The sequence below is a fragment of the Bos javanicus genome, chromosome 6 (genome assembly GCF_032452875.1).
Source record: "Bos javanicus breed banteng chromosome 6, ARS-OSU_banteng_1.0, whole genome shotgun sequence".
Taxonomy (NCBI): Eukaryota; Metazoa; Chordata; class Mammalia; order Artiodactyla; family Bovidae; genus Bos; species Bos javanicus.
Window position 1 is genome coordinate 94,731,924 of NC_083873.1, and position 16,583 is coordinate 94,748,506.

Below are 16,583 nucleotides of genomic sequence, written 5' to 3' on the forward strand. Positions count from 1 at the left end.
TCATTTGTAAGGTGTGTTTTAAGAAAACACATAGTGATTTCAATACATTTAGTTTAAAATTGATGACTTTCAAGCTATTTATTTGAAACTGAACATTCAAGGAATACTTTTTTTTTGAGATCTTAAGTTTGAATGTAAGTATTTGATTGAAGACATATACAAAGTGCAATTTAATGTGCAAATATCTTGAGAGCAGAAGACTGTGAACTACTACTACTTCTTGTCCGCTTTCCAAACAGGTCAATAGTTCTGGGGAATTTAACAATGCTCCTTGGTTATGCTCAGACCTTCGGGCACTCAGTCATCCAGCCTTCTGAAGACCTTGCTTTTTAACTAACTACAGATAGCAATAGTGTTTCCCTCCTTCTTATTAGCAATGGGATTTTTACCTAGAGATTTCAGAACAAAAGGTAAGAAAGACAGTTAATTATAGCCCAGGCCTCACATGCAGAGTTAATGAATTTTAATGCACATCAATTAATAACTAATTGGGTTTTTTGCCTGACTATAGATAGAGATATTGGCTGATAAGAAGAAAAGAGGCCCCATTTTAATTGAAATACAACAGTCATTCTGCTATGGCTTTGTGTCCCTGGTTCTCCTTGTTTTTAAGTCAAAATCAGAAATAAAAAATCTGAAGCTTCTAAAGAAGTACTCACAACTTTTCACATGAGGCAAATATAAAATTCTTTATAACTCTGTATGGAACAACACTCTCAAAGCGTGTTTACATCCTGTGTAGGCAAGATGGATATGGTACTTTAATTTCTAAAATAAATAAAGAGGAAAAAAGAAAATAAAAGAAGAAAAAGGGAGAGAGAGGAGGTAGAAGAGCTCAGAATGTTTAAAATCTTGGTTTCATTTCATAGCTAGTGAAACGGAAACAGATACAAGACTTATGAATCTTAACTCCCAATTTCTCCTCACCACAACATAAAACACCCTCCAACTTCAGTACGCCCTCAAATAAGAACAATCAGGCTAGACTAATGACAGGCATATACATGAAAAGTGAAAGTGAAGTCAGTCCTATCCAACTCTCTGTGACCCCATGGACTGCAGCCTACCAAGCTCCTCTGTGCATGGGATTTTCCAGGCAATAGTACTGGAGTGGATTGCCATTTCCTTCTCCAGAGGATCTTCCCAACCCAGGGATCGAACCCAGGTCTCCCACATTGTAGACAGATGCTTTACCATCTGAGCCACCAGGGAAGTCTGTCAGACTAATGACAGGCATATATATACCCAAGTGTAGAAAAGTATTTATTTCAATATCTAAACTATTCTATAGAATATGTCCAGCTTTTAACAAAAACATACAAAGCCTATGAAACGCAAAAAAGTTTGAAAAGGCAACATAATCATCAAAACCAGAGTTAAATATGACATTAATGTTGGAAATATCAGACAAGGGATTTAAAATAACTATACTATGTTAATGACTCTTAATGAAAAGGTATACCACATGTTAGATCCGATAGATATCTTCATGAGGGAAAGAGAAACTGCAATCAAACTAAAAAGAAATGGAACTAAAACTAAAATCAAACTGAAAGGCTAGGAATATAAAATAACAGAGATGAACACTGCCTTCAGTGGATTCATCCGTACACTTTACACAGTCAAGGAAAAGATCAGTGAACTCACAGGTAAGTCAATAAAATCACTCAATCTGAAATACAAAGAGAAAAAAGTGAAAGCAGAGGGAGTATCTATGAGCTGCGGGACAATATCAAGCAGTCTAACATCCATAGAATCCTAGAAGGAGCAGAGAGCAAACGGGGCCAAAGCATGACTTGAAAAAAATAATGGCTGAGAATTTTCCAAAGTTAGTGGCAAGACACTAAACTACAGATATAAGAAGCTCAGAAAAACATTTAGTTTAGGAGGGGTAAGGGAACACCTCGGAGAAGGCAATGGCACCCCACTCCAGTACTCTTGCCTGGAAAATCCCATGGATGGAGGAGCCTGGTGGGCTGCAGTCCATGGGGTCGCTAAGAGTCAGACATGACTGAGCGACTTCACTTTCACTTTTCACTTTCATGCATTGGAGAAGGAAATGGCAACCTGCTCCAGTGTTCTTGCCTGGAGAATCCCAGGGATGGGGGAGCCTGGTGGGCTGCCGTCTATGGGGTTGCACAGAGTCGGACACGACTGAAGCAACTTAGCAGCAGCAGCAGCAGCAAGGGAACACCTATATATCATATTTAGATTGCTAAAACCTGGAGACAAAAGGAAAATCTTGCAGAGAAAAAAAGACATATTACCTATAGAGAAACAATGACAAGAATTACAGTAGACTTCTCATCAGCAATCATGTGGGAAAATAGACAATGGTGATACCTTTCAAGTACTGGAAGAAAGAGAAACAGAAAGACTACCAATTTAGAACTCCATACCTAGTAAAGTATAATCCAAAAATTAAAGAGAAATAAATTATTTTCTCAAACAAGCAAAAAACTAGTGAAGTTTTTAAAATTAATGAGTATATGACTATCTTGAGAAGAAATACTCAAAAGGTATTCAGGCAGCGAGGATGTAAGAAATTTAGATTTACACAAAATATGAAGAGCATTTGAAAAGGAATAAATTAAGGAAATTAAATGTATGTTTTTCTTTACTGCTCTAGAGATGACTGTTTGGAGTGAAAGATAATAGTATATTTTCTGTTCATAGCAGACGCAAACGTTAAAATCTATGCCAGCGCAACAAAGGATGGCAGGAAGGGACTGGGAACACACTGTTAGAACTTACAGCGTGTGCGGTTCTCAGTTGCTCAGTCGTGTCTGACTCTCTGCGACCTTTTGGACTGTAGCCCTTCGGATCCTTTGTCCATGGGGTTTTTCAGGCAAGAATAATGCAGTGGATGGCCATTTCCTGCTCCAGGGAATCTTCAGGACTCAAGGATTGAACCTGCATCTCCTGAGTCTCTTGCATTGCAAGCAGATTCTTTATACCACTGAGCTATCAGGGAAGCCCTGCTAAGTGTGAGGGGAGTATAGTATTATTAATATTAATATTTGAACATAAACTCAGTCTTCATCAAGGTAAGCAATGAAACAAACTAATTCACACAAAAATGTTCTAAGATCATAACGGATTTAAACTAGTAACAGAAAGAAATCTAGAAAATGCTCCAATATTTGAAAAGTATGCAACATACTTCTGAAAAGACTGAAAACACAAAATGTTGGCAAGGGTGTGGAGCAAAGAAATCCCTTTTATATACTGATGGTGGGAGTGTAAACTGACCCAAACTTGGAGAACTGCTTGGCAGTTTCTTAAATATTTTTCACATGAACCAGCATTTCAACTCCAAGTATTTGCCTAAACGGAATCAAAACATAAGTCTAGTAAAACCTGTAAAAATATTTTTATTGCAGCTTCATTAATAATAATTCCAAACCAGCATGTGTGTTCAGTGCTCAGTCACAACTGACTCTTTGTGATCGCATGGATTGTAGACCGCCAGGTTTCCCGGTTCCAAACTGGAAACAATCTAAATATGTACCAAAAGGAAGGAAGATAGATAAATAGCTACATATTATACAATTATACATATTATACAGTAGGTAATAAAAAAAGAGAATTACCTACTGTTCCATGCAACTACAGAGATAAATCTCTCAAAAAAAAAAAAAATAGCATAAGATGGCTCAGTGGTAAAGAATCTGCCTGCAATGCAGGAGATATACAGGTTCGATATCTGGGTCAGGAAGATCCCCTGAAGAAGGAGGTAGCAACCCACTCCAGTATTTTTGCCTGGGAAAGCCCATGGACAGAGGAGCCTGGCAGGCTACAGTCCATGGGGTTGCAAAAGAGTCAGACACGACTTAGCAGTGAAAACAAGTAAACACATATTGGGTGGTTCCATTTGAAGTCCAAGAACATATTATACTCTTAGTGACAGAAACAGAGCAGTGTTTGCCTGAGGGTGATAGAGACTGATGGAATGGAGGATGAGGCAACTTTCTGGGTTAGAGGAGTGTTCTTTGATTGGGGTGTCAGTTATATATTTGTGTGAATTTGTCAGACTCCCTAAAGTACACAATTACTGGCTGTGAATCTGTGTAAACTTTACCTGAAATAATAAAAGAAGTTTTAAAATTTCTTTAGCAGATAATATTACAGTATTAGCAAACAGACAATAAATTCTTAATAATATGTACAAAAACACCTTAAAAGAAACTAAAGTTCATCATCACTTTGTTTTGCCCTCAAATAAATTAAATTTCAAAGGCAATATAATTTAAAGTTTCTTAATACTAAAATTAGTTTAAAATCATTATGGAGACCTGGCAAAATTTTAGATTTTAGAATGCTTAAGCAATGGACAAAAATATAATTTAGCATCTTGTATATTTTCAGTTTGGAGAAGGAAATGGCAACCCACTCCAGTGTTCTTGCCTGGAGAATCCCAAGGAGGGCGAAGCCTGGTGGGATGCCGTCTATGGGGTCGCACAGAGTCGGACACGACCAAAGCAACAATTATCTATCTTCTTCATTTGATGTTATGATTACCATAATTAATCAAGATTTACTTAATTGTAAATAAAAAATACCCAAAATTACAGCTTACACAAACTTACTTTTTGATTTCTATCAATTTTCAAAGAATACTCCGGGAGGAAGGTATATCTTCAGAATCTACTAAAAATCCAATATTTATTTATGACTGCCAACATTTATTCTTATAGCAGATTTTTGTCCCTTCATAGAATTGTTTTTTAATGGGGCACTGAGTGATGGATACTATCATTTTAGAATTCTTTTTTTTTCCTTTACTTTTGGTTATTCATCACAAGAAATCTGTTAACTTTCTTTTTGTAGTATTTGATGGGGCACTGCTTCATGTATTAAACATGGATGACTTCCCAAAGTGCAGTATGTCGTTACTTCTTGGCTAGTTTCCCATGTGGAAAAATAAGTGTTCATAATTATCTGAAGAAGAGTGTTTGCATATTACTCCTTAAGCATATAATTATCTCATATTTTGGGAAGCATTTTATGTGTAGGCCTACAGCCTACTGTATGTTTTCTTTAAAAGGCAAAGTAGCTAAAAATGAATGTGTGGAAAATGTGACAGTCATACCATGCTAGCTGTATTTGTTACTATGCCACTATATGATTTAAAAGCCACTAATGCGAAAGGAAAGTGCATGGTACTTGCTGTGTGTTTCTAATTGGCACAATTTGCTAATACAGTCCTTGACGCCAGAATTCTGTTGTTCACATATCTGATTTAATATAATTAAATGGCAGGCACTTTTTCCTTGCAATTTTGGAACACCAGAACAAACAGAAAGAAAGGCTATGCCCATGAATACTAATTAATAGCAGTTCTTGCTAAATATAACTTGCCTTCCTCAAAGGCAACTATGATAAATATACTATTAAAAATGAATGCATGGAAAAGCCATTTTCTAGAATAGAATTGTATCAAGATTTTCTCTGATTCTCTCCTTCAGTCCCCAAGTGTACAGCAGCTCGAGCTTTGGAACTCTGATTAAACAACACCTTTTCTCATCCCTCACCTAATTCAGAAGAATCAATATCCATGCTGACTTTTAATGATTGGGAAGCTGCTCAAAAGAGCAGGTGACACCTGAGTTCTGAGCTGAGACACACCCACGCCTCTCCATATATAGTCCTGTCTTTCTCCCCTTTCCTTTCTCCCCACTCGATTGTCTGACCCCAAACCCTTGATGACAAGGATTTTTCTTGATGAGGAAGACTCCTCAGTGCAACCCCATATTTACTCGTTCATCCATTCATTCATCCACCAAGGACTTATTGAGAATCTACTAGGTGTCAGAGGCCATGTTAAGTAATAGGAATAAAATATTAACCAAATCTTCTATACCTTCACGAAGTTTATAGCTTAGTGTGTGCCAAGTCGCTTCAGTTGTCTTCGACATTTTGCAACCCTGTGAATGGCAGCCAACAAGATTCCTCTGTCCATGGGATTCTCCAGACAAGAATACTGGAGTGAGTTGCCACTGCCCTCCTCTAGGGGATCTTCCCAACACAGGAATCGAACCCACATCTCTTACATCCCGCCAGTGGCAGGTTCTTGACCACTAGCGCCACCTGGGAGGCCCTTATAGTTTAGTGAGAGAAAGTAGATCAATTATTACAATATAGAATGAGAAGCACCACACTGGGGTGCTATGAGAAAGCTTTGCTATAAAAGGAGAGCATTTCAGGCAGAAAACTAACTGCAAGTGACAAAGCTGCTGCTCGCCCCACTCTACAACACTGTTTTGTAATATTATATTTGTAAATGGATGTGAAAAGTTAAGTCATGAGAAACAGTAACACTTCCTCCTCCTGAAACATCTAGGAAATTTCTATCTAAATAATGCTGCAAGTCCATCTTTAACCTGTGTCTTGAAAATTGGCTTCTTCCTCAAAGAATTATTTACCATATTATTTGCATAGTGATACTATTTCTTGTCAGAAGATTTGGTATGTTTTCTTTGTCATACAATGAGAAATATACTCTTATTTGACTTGGCAATCTGCAAGCCCAGAGCTATATTTAAAGCTAAATCGTTGGACCTTGTCATATGCTCCTGTTACAAGCTTTTTTTCATCAACCACGTTTTGTTGAAGAATATGTTTCTTGACCTCTCTAACTTTATTTCCAACCATTCTGCTATGCTCTGTGTCACCTCAGATCATCTTTTTACAAGTATGTATATATTGTAAACACTTATTTCCTTAGTAAATTCCTACCAGATATTATCACTTGGGCCTTGATACAACGTTACTGAAAATTTGTTGTTGTTCAGTCCCTCATTCCTTTCCACCTCTTTGCAATCGCATGGACTGCAGCATGCCAAGCTTCCCAGTCCTTCACCATATCCTGGGGCTTGCTCAAACTCATGTCCATCGAGTTGGTGATGCCATCCGACCATCTCATCCTCTGTTGTCCCCTTCTCCTCCTGCCTTCAATCTTTCCCAGAACAGGGTCTTTTCTAATGAAAAGAAAAAAAAGAGAGAGAGACTGAGAATTAGATTACTTAATATACTTGAAATAAAATGCACATTCTCCTGATTATTCATTCCTAGTTTTCAAAAGTCACAAAGATAGTTTGTGAGCAACAATATGGCATTCATAAAACATATAAAGTCATTATTCTTTGCTTATCAAAAAGACAGCAATACTTTACACTGATAGTCTTTATTAAAAATCAGCATTACTGCATTCATGATGAAGCTTGCATTAGGAAAGTTTTTAAAAAATACAGTGTGCTAAAAAGCACTCTATATTTCTACAACAAAATTTGTTTCCATCCACATAGTTATAGTATTGATCCATGCCATGAGTGAGTTGTCTGTAAGCGTTAGGTTGTATTTCATAATATATTTTCATTTCCAAAATAAAAGAAATATTCAGTATAAATTTTGAAATGTGTCCCCGGTCCTGATCATTTTTCCCCCCACTTTTTATTGTTCAAGATAATATTTTAGTTTAAAACCTGGAGAAGTTAAAGGAGCATCCTTAAAATGAAGAATCAGTCTGTGCCACATCTTTTTGAGAATAAACTGTTCTAGGAGATCCTAGTGGAACAAAACGCTCTCTGGAAGACAGCAATTACAGGACAAACAGTACTTTCATCAGAGTGCTTGCTGCCACAAATAAATTGAAGGTCCAAATGGCATACACAATCCAAAATTAGAGTAAAGCTTTTTCAAAATCATAGTCTAAGATAAGGAAGAATGATGCTTATCTTGAAAGAATAAAACTGATTTAAAAAAAATACAGCTAGAAGCACGTTAAATAAACAGCATAGGACTTAGAGCCTTTTTATATTTGATTTAGTCCTCATCATACATTCACCATTAATCATTCCCCCTCCCCCTTTTTCCTTCCTTTCCTTTTTTCCCTTCATTCTTGCCTTCTTTTCTTCTTCCTCCCCGTATTCTTATATATGTTGGATTTACAGATGCATAAATAATACAAGAATAATAATTCAATAGTCAATGTCATTATGACTTCACATTTTGAACTGATTCGAGTGTGCCTGCTTTCTATTTTTCCCTCATTAGATAAGGGTCAGACCCTTTCAGGTTTTATAAATTTCTAACCACATCCATAGCTAAGACTTAACAGGCAGATGCAAATCAATTCTACTTAATACCAGAAATAAACACAGAGACTTAAGACTTGCCAAAAAGAAGTCAGAACAGTGTCCTGTCCCCTTATTGATTTTATTCTCATTAATTTTAACAAGAAGACATTATTTGCAATGATTTGTTGTTTTATCAGACCCTCATTAGTAAGTAAGAAACATTTACCTTTATTCCACAGCATTTACCTTACTTATTTACATCTTTTCTGATTAATTTTCAAAGTTGCAGTTTGAAATAGATTTATTTTATTTGGTTATGTTGACATGTAATTTTCTTTATCCTGATATCATAAAAAAAACACTGGAAAATATGTTCAGTTGAAATAGTTGCCTATGATCTTCCTGGAGGTTGAAGAGAAAATTTATATGCAGAATTTCCCATATAATCTCTAAAATACATTTATCAACAATTTTACTGATCGACAGCCAAAGGTTTATAAACCCACATGCTATTAATTTTTAAGCACCGGAGGAGAGAACAGTGATAATATGAAAAAGAAAGAACTTATTAGTTTTTAATAGACCACTGGACAGCACAGATTTTGTATCCAACTATATATCCCAGGTTTCTCACCATGCTCTTCCAAACTGCTGCTCAATAAATAATAAAAGATTAAAACCTTAAACCTGGAAAACTTAGAAAAAAATATTAGAAAATTTTATTTGAGATTATAAAAATCCTCAGATGATTTACTTGAAGAGACACCTTCATTGCCTCCATGCGCGAGGACTAATGATGGCCCGGGGCCTGGGATTGGCGAGGAGCTGTGCTGGGAAACATAGTCAGAGGTAGGTGATAAAGCAGACCCTCCACATGCCTCTCTCACTGTCACCCACATATCTTCTTACCATTTGTTACAAGGAAGTGATGGTCCATATACATATTGATATACTTGGACCGTTATGACCCTGATTTTCTCTTTTCCAGGACTAGTCTTTTTGTTCTAAGCAACCCAGTTTCTAGGCAGGGTGACTGCAATGAGTTTTGTGTCTTGAGCTTAAACAAAATAAAAGAAGATTCTAATTAAAGGAACTGCTCTGAGGCTACTGACATCTTCAGCGACAAGATTTCACAATCACGTTGGCTCTGTCTAGACCCACTCTGGCGCTCTACGCAGGCTCTTTTAATTAGGATGTCATGTCTTTAGTAACCTGATACTCATTTCTTCCCTCTCCTTCTAAAGATAATGTATCTTTGATAGTTGCTCAGATACCTATTGGAATGAGATTGGATGTGTCTTTTCTGTTGAATACGACCTGAACGTATATTTGCCCTAGTCGCAACCAGGAGATGAAGATGAGGACTGAGTTTCAATCGGGTCACTTTTATCCACTATAATAGCAAAAGAGTAAATACCCTAAAAAAATTATTGTCTGGAAAAATCTACAAAACCAGCAGGCTGTGCATATTCTTTATGAAGCTGGGTTGTTCACTAAATATTTCATAAATTTACCTTTGATCTTACAAACAGGTATAAGGAAATGAGAAACAGGAGGCAGAGAGATAGAAAACCTCTGCCTCGCTCCCAGGACTTGGCACACTTACTAACTCACCACTGGACTGCACAATGTCATGTTATTTCTAAATGCCTCGAATTGTTCGAAACTATTTTTGAAATATGGTGTCCCCACAGAGTTAAAACTTGTTTCCAGGACCCATCTCGCAGTGGGGTAGGGTGTACGTTCTAGTTTAGACTCAGACATCTCTGCCTTCAGGAATCGCTCATCTTTAGCTGTGACTAACCCTGTAATCTTAATCTCTCTAAGCCTCAGTTTCCTCCTTTACAAATAGGGTAGTCATAAGATTAAGCTCATAAACTGTGATAAAAGTAAAACATAAAGTCCTTGACATAAAACCTGGCATACAGTGAGCATGAAATAATTTCTCTAAGATTATTACTGGCTATTGATCTTATAAAGTTTCTTTTCTTTTTTTTTTTCTAATTTTATTTTATTTTTAAACTTTACATATTTGTATTAGTTTTGCCAAATATCAAAATGAATCCGCCACAGGTATACATGTGTTCCCCATCCCGAACCCTCCTCCCTCCTCCCTCCCCATTCTACTCACCAATGATGTTAATTATATATCCATTATGTCAAAGATACCAAAAAATGTAAGACAGCAGTAAAGAAAAACTAAAGTAAATATGTTTTTAGGATGTTCCTAAAGATAGCAAAAGATAGCAACAGTAGTAAACCAGGAAAAAAAAAATTTTTTTCCATCAACTACTAATGAGAAGAAAAGATAAAACGAGGGAAGGGAGAGAAGTGAGAGTTAGGGAGGGAAGAAATCAGCATTTATCAACAGGAATTATTTTCAAAATAATGTTTTTCTTAGGTAGAGGAAGTTTGTACATCTTTCACTTCAATATTTTGAGATGGATGATTGGGTTAGAAGATAAGTGTCATGTAAAAGTGCTTATTCTTTTTAACAACAAGGTCATTGACACATTCAGACTTTTAAGATGATATGTGGTTTATTGCTTATGGGGAAATTCATAAAAGTATTTTGACAAAAAATATGGAATAAAATTAAATTCTAATTCGTTGTGCCGTTAAAATTGTCTATGTGCCTTGTTCACCACTCAGTCTTTTCCCACCCATTTGTGGTTGTTCAGCTACTCAGTTGTGTCTGACTCTTTGCCACCCCATGGACTGCAGCACCAGGCCTCTCTGTCCTTCACCACCTCCCAGAGCCTGCTCCAACTCATGTCCATTGAGTCAGTGATGCCATCCAACCATCTCACCCTCTGTCATCCCCTTCTCCTCCTGCCTTCAATCGTTCCCAATATCAGGGATCTGGGACCTTCCTGACCCAGGGATCAAAGCTGGGTCTCTTCTGTCTCCCGCATTGGCAGGCGAGTTCTTTACCACTAGTGCCACCTGGGAAGCCTTCTAACTGCATGCTGCTGCTGCTGCTGCTAAGTCGCTACAGTCGTGTCCGACTCTGTGCAACCCCATAGACGGCAGCCCACTGTCCCTGTCCCTCTATCCTCTGTCCCTGGGATTCTCCAGGCAAGAACGCTGGAGTGGGTTGCCATTTCCTTCTCCAGTGCATGAAAGTGAAAAGTGAAAGTGAAGTCACTCAGTCGTGCCCAACTCCTAGTGATAGTTTTTTACTATTTGCTTTCTTCTAACTTCACTATCATCTGCAGTATCATTTATCACTGCTGTGGCATTTTTCCTCTTGGTGACAGTATTAAGTTAATCCAGAATATAGGATTAACTTCAGTATATATATTAACTCTAGGTTTTGGGCTTCTCTGATAATTGTTGGATGTTTTTAAAAGATAAGTTGACTTACTTCATATTGAGTATTTTATATCTGAAGATAAGGATTAACCTCTTCAGAACACAATTATCTCTGAATTTTAATTCTAATATTAATTGTATTCTAATTCTAATATTCTAATATTAATTGTAGCCCATTCCAGAATCTTTTAACACCAATCAGTAGAAGCCTTCTGCATCTTCAGTCTATAAAACAATATCAAACAGTTGTGTCTTTTACTTGTACAAATGCAGATACCTTAGAAGACATAAGCCTTTTACCTTAGTATATGTTTTTTAAAAAATCAGTATCTAGCTGATATTAATAGCTCAAATCAACTGAGGATTTTAATTGGAAGGTCTTGAAATTTTGGAGGAGAAAGAATTTTAAGGAAGAACAAATTTTATAGACTACTGAGTTCTCTAGTTATAGTTTAAGAGGAGAAACTAAACAAAAATTGTAAGGAGTAGAGGTGAGAACTTTGACTACTTAATTTTCAACAGAGGTTCTAAAGGTGTCTTAGTGAATAATAAACATTGTGTGTGTGTGTTGGTCCAAATAGTGTCCAACTCTTTGTGACCCATGGACTGTAGCCCACTAGGCTCCTCTGTCCATGAAATATTCCAGGAAAGAATACTGGAGTGAGTCGCCATTTCCTTCTCCAGGGGATCTTCCCAACCCAAGGACTGAACCCGCACCTCTTGCATCTCCTGCATTGGCAAGTGGATTCGTTACCGCTGTGCCACCTGAGAAGCCCTGGCAGACATTACTGTGTAGTAACATCCCATGTAGATTGTGATGTGCCTATTTATTTCCTTTATACAGTTTACAATTGATTTATTGCTTATTCATTAGTAAAAGCTCTTTATGGTCTAGGGATAATCCATTCTCATATGTGTTGGAGATGTTTTCAATTATATTATTTATCTTTTGATTCAATTGCTGATATATTTTCTTTAAAGACATTGAAAATATTCACTGTAATAGAACCTCTCAGCTTTTTTCAATATATCTGTGTTATCTTGGGTAAAATGTTCTTGCCTACTTCATATCTATGTATAGATATAAATAGATATATGTATAGATAGATAAATAGCCTGACAGACATAAATAGGTAAGGAGAGAGAGGCAGAGAATCCTAAAGAAGAGCAGGACTTCCCTGGCAGTCCAGTGGTTAAGACTCTGTGTTTCCAGAACAGAGGGCAAAACAAGGTACAATCCTTGGTCAGGAAACTAAGATCCCACATGCCACATGGTGTGGCCAAAAACAAGAAAAAGGAAGCAAAAATAGAGATCTAGAGTTATGAGTGGAGTAGGAGCAGTGAGAGGGATAGGAATAGATACAGATAAAGAGCTAAGTAGAGGTATTCAGTCCTTAGGAAATTTACTCTTTGTGTAATTTTAGTAGGAGTTTATAGCCAAAATCAGTCATTTATCCACTTATTCTTATGCCCCTGTCATATGGTTTTGTTTACAGCTTTATAATGTTTTATCAACTAATAGGGGAAGTTCTTCCCTCATATTCTTCTTTTTCAAAATTTCTTGTCAATTCGTACACTCTTATATTTCCATATATTTTCAAAAATTATTTGATCAGCTAAAGCAAGCTACCTTGGAGTTTTGACTACAATTTTTTTTAATGTGTATATAGGTTGGAATTGTTTTACAATTCCTGAATTTTAAACGTTCTTAGTTTCAAATTCTACCTCTTATTATTTAATATTAGGCTCATTAATTTTGTCCTGTAAACATTTTCTCAGTTAAATTTGGCCTAAAAATAGCTTCTTACAGGATTACTAAAAACTCTAAGAAGAAAACATTCGATGTCATTTTAGAAGATAAATTGAATGCCTAGCACTGCAGACCATCTTAGCCCCCTTTCAAGCAAAAGAGGGAAGTGAAGAAATAGGTATAGGAAGAGCATAATTATAGGCATTTTATAAGCCACTTTCTACACTATCAACAGTATTCATTAGTACCCTATTAATACAGTGTTCAGAAACTGTACTACTTGGAATCTTTAAAATGTGTCACTATATATTTTCAGTCCTTCTTACAAAGAACCTCTAAGCTCTGCAAAAAATGAAGCCGTGACTGGGATGCTGAAAAATATTGTTAGTCTTAGGCATGACTGAAATCAATACACCATATAACTTGAAGGAATGGGGAGTACAAGTTCTTAAAACAAAAAAACAAACGAATGGCCACCACAACAAGACCCTTTTTTTTTTGGCCCTTTAATCCAATTGGCTGGCTCATGTCCTTATTCCAGGGTTTAGAGTTTTCTCTTCACTCGTACTTACTGTTCTTTATATCCTTTATCTTCCCTCTTAAGGTGAGCTCGTGGTCTTCAGCTTCTCCTTTGGGTCTGGCCAGAATAACTTACACAATTCAAGCATCAAACCTATGCTAACCCGGGGAGCAGGACCCATCTTTAGACCAGACTTGTCCTGTCCTCCAGAGATCCATCAGCAGTCTGATCCTGTGAGTTCAGCTCTCATACCTGGAACTCCTCACTACGGTCCCATAGTCAGGAGAGACTGATGCTAAATAGACCTTTGTTACTGGGGAAATTGTCATTTTCACTATCAGTCAGTAACTAATATCAGCAAAGAAGACATATCTTGCTTATTAAAAGCCCAGCACTGTACCAGATATTACACATATTTAAGGAAACATGTAAAGAAATGGTTTACTAAATTATTCCAATTGAAATTAAAAATATTAAAGAAGGTTAAATCTCGCTTAAGATCATTGAACTAGTTAAGTACTAACATCAAGATTGTGAGTCTGTGTTGCTGCATTTCAGTTACATTATTAAGGATCTATTCATTAGTTTAGGTAAGGATATTTAATAGGACTTTAGCATACTAAGAACTGAGAGGAGATGATATAATCAAATGCCTGCTTTTAAAAAAAGAATTTTTAAAATATTTTTTTAATGGAGACATTTTTTAAGTCTTTATTGATATTGTTACAATATTGTTTTGGGTTTGGGTTTTTTGGCCATGAAGCCTGTGGGATCTAGCTCCCTCACCAGGGATGGAACCCCAACTGTCTGCATTGGAAGGCAAAGTCTTAACCACTGGACTGCCAGGGGGTCCCAATGAAATGTCCATTTCTTTAGTTCCGACTCTCCTGTTTCCTTATACTATATCTCCTTCTCAAGATATACCACACATATTAACAAGGTCACTGTTAGCATTATTTGCAAGTTAATTGATAGATGGAGTAAAGATTTTAAGTAACAAAAATGGATTTGTTTAGAATTGGTGAAGAGCATCTATTTTGTGGACTAATGCTATTTTAATAGAACTTTCATCTGGGACACTTTAATAATTGCTGTAGGGTATATTCATTTGCTCTTTAAGCAGATCACAATTTAGAAAGAGATTTTCACTATTGCATTTTCGCTCTGTTCCTCATATATTTAATCTCTATACACGTAGATCTGATACTGCCTCTTTAAATATATGGCTGCACTTCACTTAGAAGTGTTTATCTGTTTATGGGGATGTTTATCTGTCAGTCAGTCAGCTAGTATTTATTGAGGGCCCACAGAGTATGTGCGTGTTTGTGAACACGAAGCTTGCAGATTATTTAATTTTAAAAAATGGCACTTGTAAATCCTGGCCGACTAACTCTATAATGAGGATAATATTGTTTCCCAAGACCTCTTCTGTGTAAATATTATTGTAACTGAGTCTTTTGGCCTCCAATACATTGATCACACTCATGTGGTATGACTCCTGTGAGAGTGACCTAATGCACGATTGCATTTTTGTTAATACTCCTAATGTTTACTCTGTAACAGGATCACTCTCTTGCCCAGATTTGTGTTGTGAGCTCATTGAATTGCTTGCTGTAGACATACTCACACTCTGGATATCAGAATGAGAATGAGATCTAGCCTAGAAACATCTATCTGTGATTCTTTATAGCCATGTCATTGGAATAATCATTTAGCCTCACCAGACTTCAGTCTCCTTCTGACGGAAATGTTAATAGTCATCATTATATTCATATTAACAATGAACGACAGGCATTTGTTAAATATTTACCATGTTCCATTCTTTGCTAAGAGTTTTAGATTGATTATTTTTAAAGAATTCTTATAATAAACCTCATTTACAAAATCACCATCATCTCCATACTTCATCCTACCCACACCTAACTTAAAACATTTCAGAGGCTTCTCCTTCCTTCAGGATAAAAGCTAAAATCCTTTATATAGCCTCCGTATTTCTATACTTCTCACTGTTTTTCACTCCTGCTGCCTTTCACTCTTTTTCTATCAGCCACACCCAGCTTGCTTGTTTGTTTACTTTCTTTTTTCATCAATTTCTTGAATACAGAGTGTTTACCTTCCTCCCATTGAAGACACACTTAGGAGGAATATTTTCAACACATACAACTAAAGCTCCATGTAGACAAAGCAGCTTCTTAAGTCAACTGGGGAAAGAATCTTACATATGTAGAAAAATCATGGACAAATCACCGCTAAGAGGCAATTCATAAACTAGGAAACGCAAACAGAAGTAAATATTATGCTCAATTTCACTAATTTTTAAGGAAATGCAAACTAAAACAATGAGATGGTATATTTGGCTTTTAGGGGTTCCTAGCATTGATGACCAGAGAAGGAAATGGCACCCCACTCCAGTATTCTTGCCTGGAAAATCCCATGGATGGCAGAGCCTGGTAAGCTACTGTCCATGGGGTCGCAAAGAGTCAGACACGACTGAGCGACTTCACTTTCCCTTTTCACTTTCATGCATTGGAGAAGGAAATGGCAACCCACTCCAGTGTTCTTGCCTGGAGAATCCCAGGGACGGGGGAATCTGGTGGGCTGCCGTCTGTGGGGTCACACAGAGTCGGACACGACTGAAGTGACTTAGCAGCAGCAGCAGCAGCATTGATGACAAGGAAAGAGAATTCTAATATTCTTCTCATCCACTTTCATACATATATACTAAGATTCCAGCTATGCGTCTCACAGCATTGCTTATGTATTATAAGAAAGATCTACACCACTCAGCTAAGCATAATATATGTATATATGAACAGAAGAAAGAATCAGCAAATAACAGAATATTGATATATTGCTTCAAAGTATAACTGACATGACAGAGAAACCTATAAAATCAATACAACTCCAGTATTTCACATTT

General features: G+C 36.7%; 1 long non-coding RNA gene across 1 annotated transcript in view; it reads right to left on the reverse strand.

Moving 5' to 3' along the window:
- Positions 1 to 1,623: 1,623 nt before the first annotated feature.
- Positions 1,624 to 16,583, reverse strand: part of LOC133249762 (uncharacterized) — a 40,984-nt gene continuing 26,024 nt past the window's right edge. Inside the window, exons 2-3 of the long non-coding RNA XR_009737090.1 lie at positions 6,739 to 6,980; positions 1,624 to 3,499 (exon numbers count right to left, since the gene is read on the reverse strand). This is a non-coding gene — a long non-coding RNA (uncharacterized LOC133249762). The remainder of the gene's footprint in view (positions 3,500 to 6,738; positions 6,981 to 16,583) is intronic.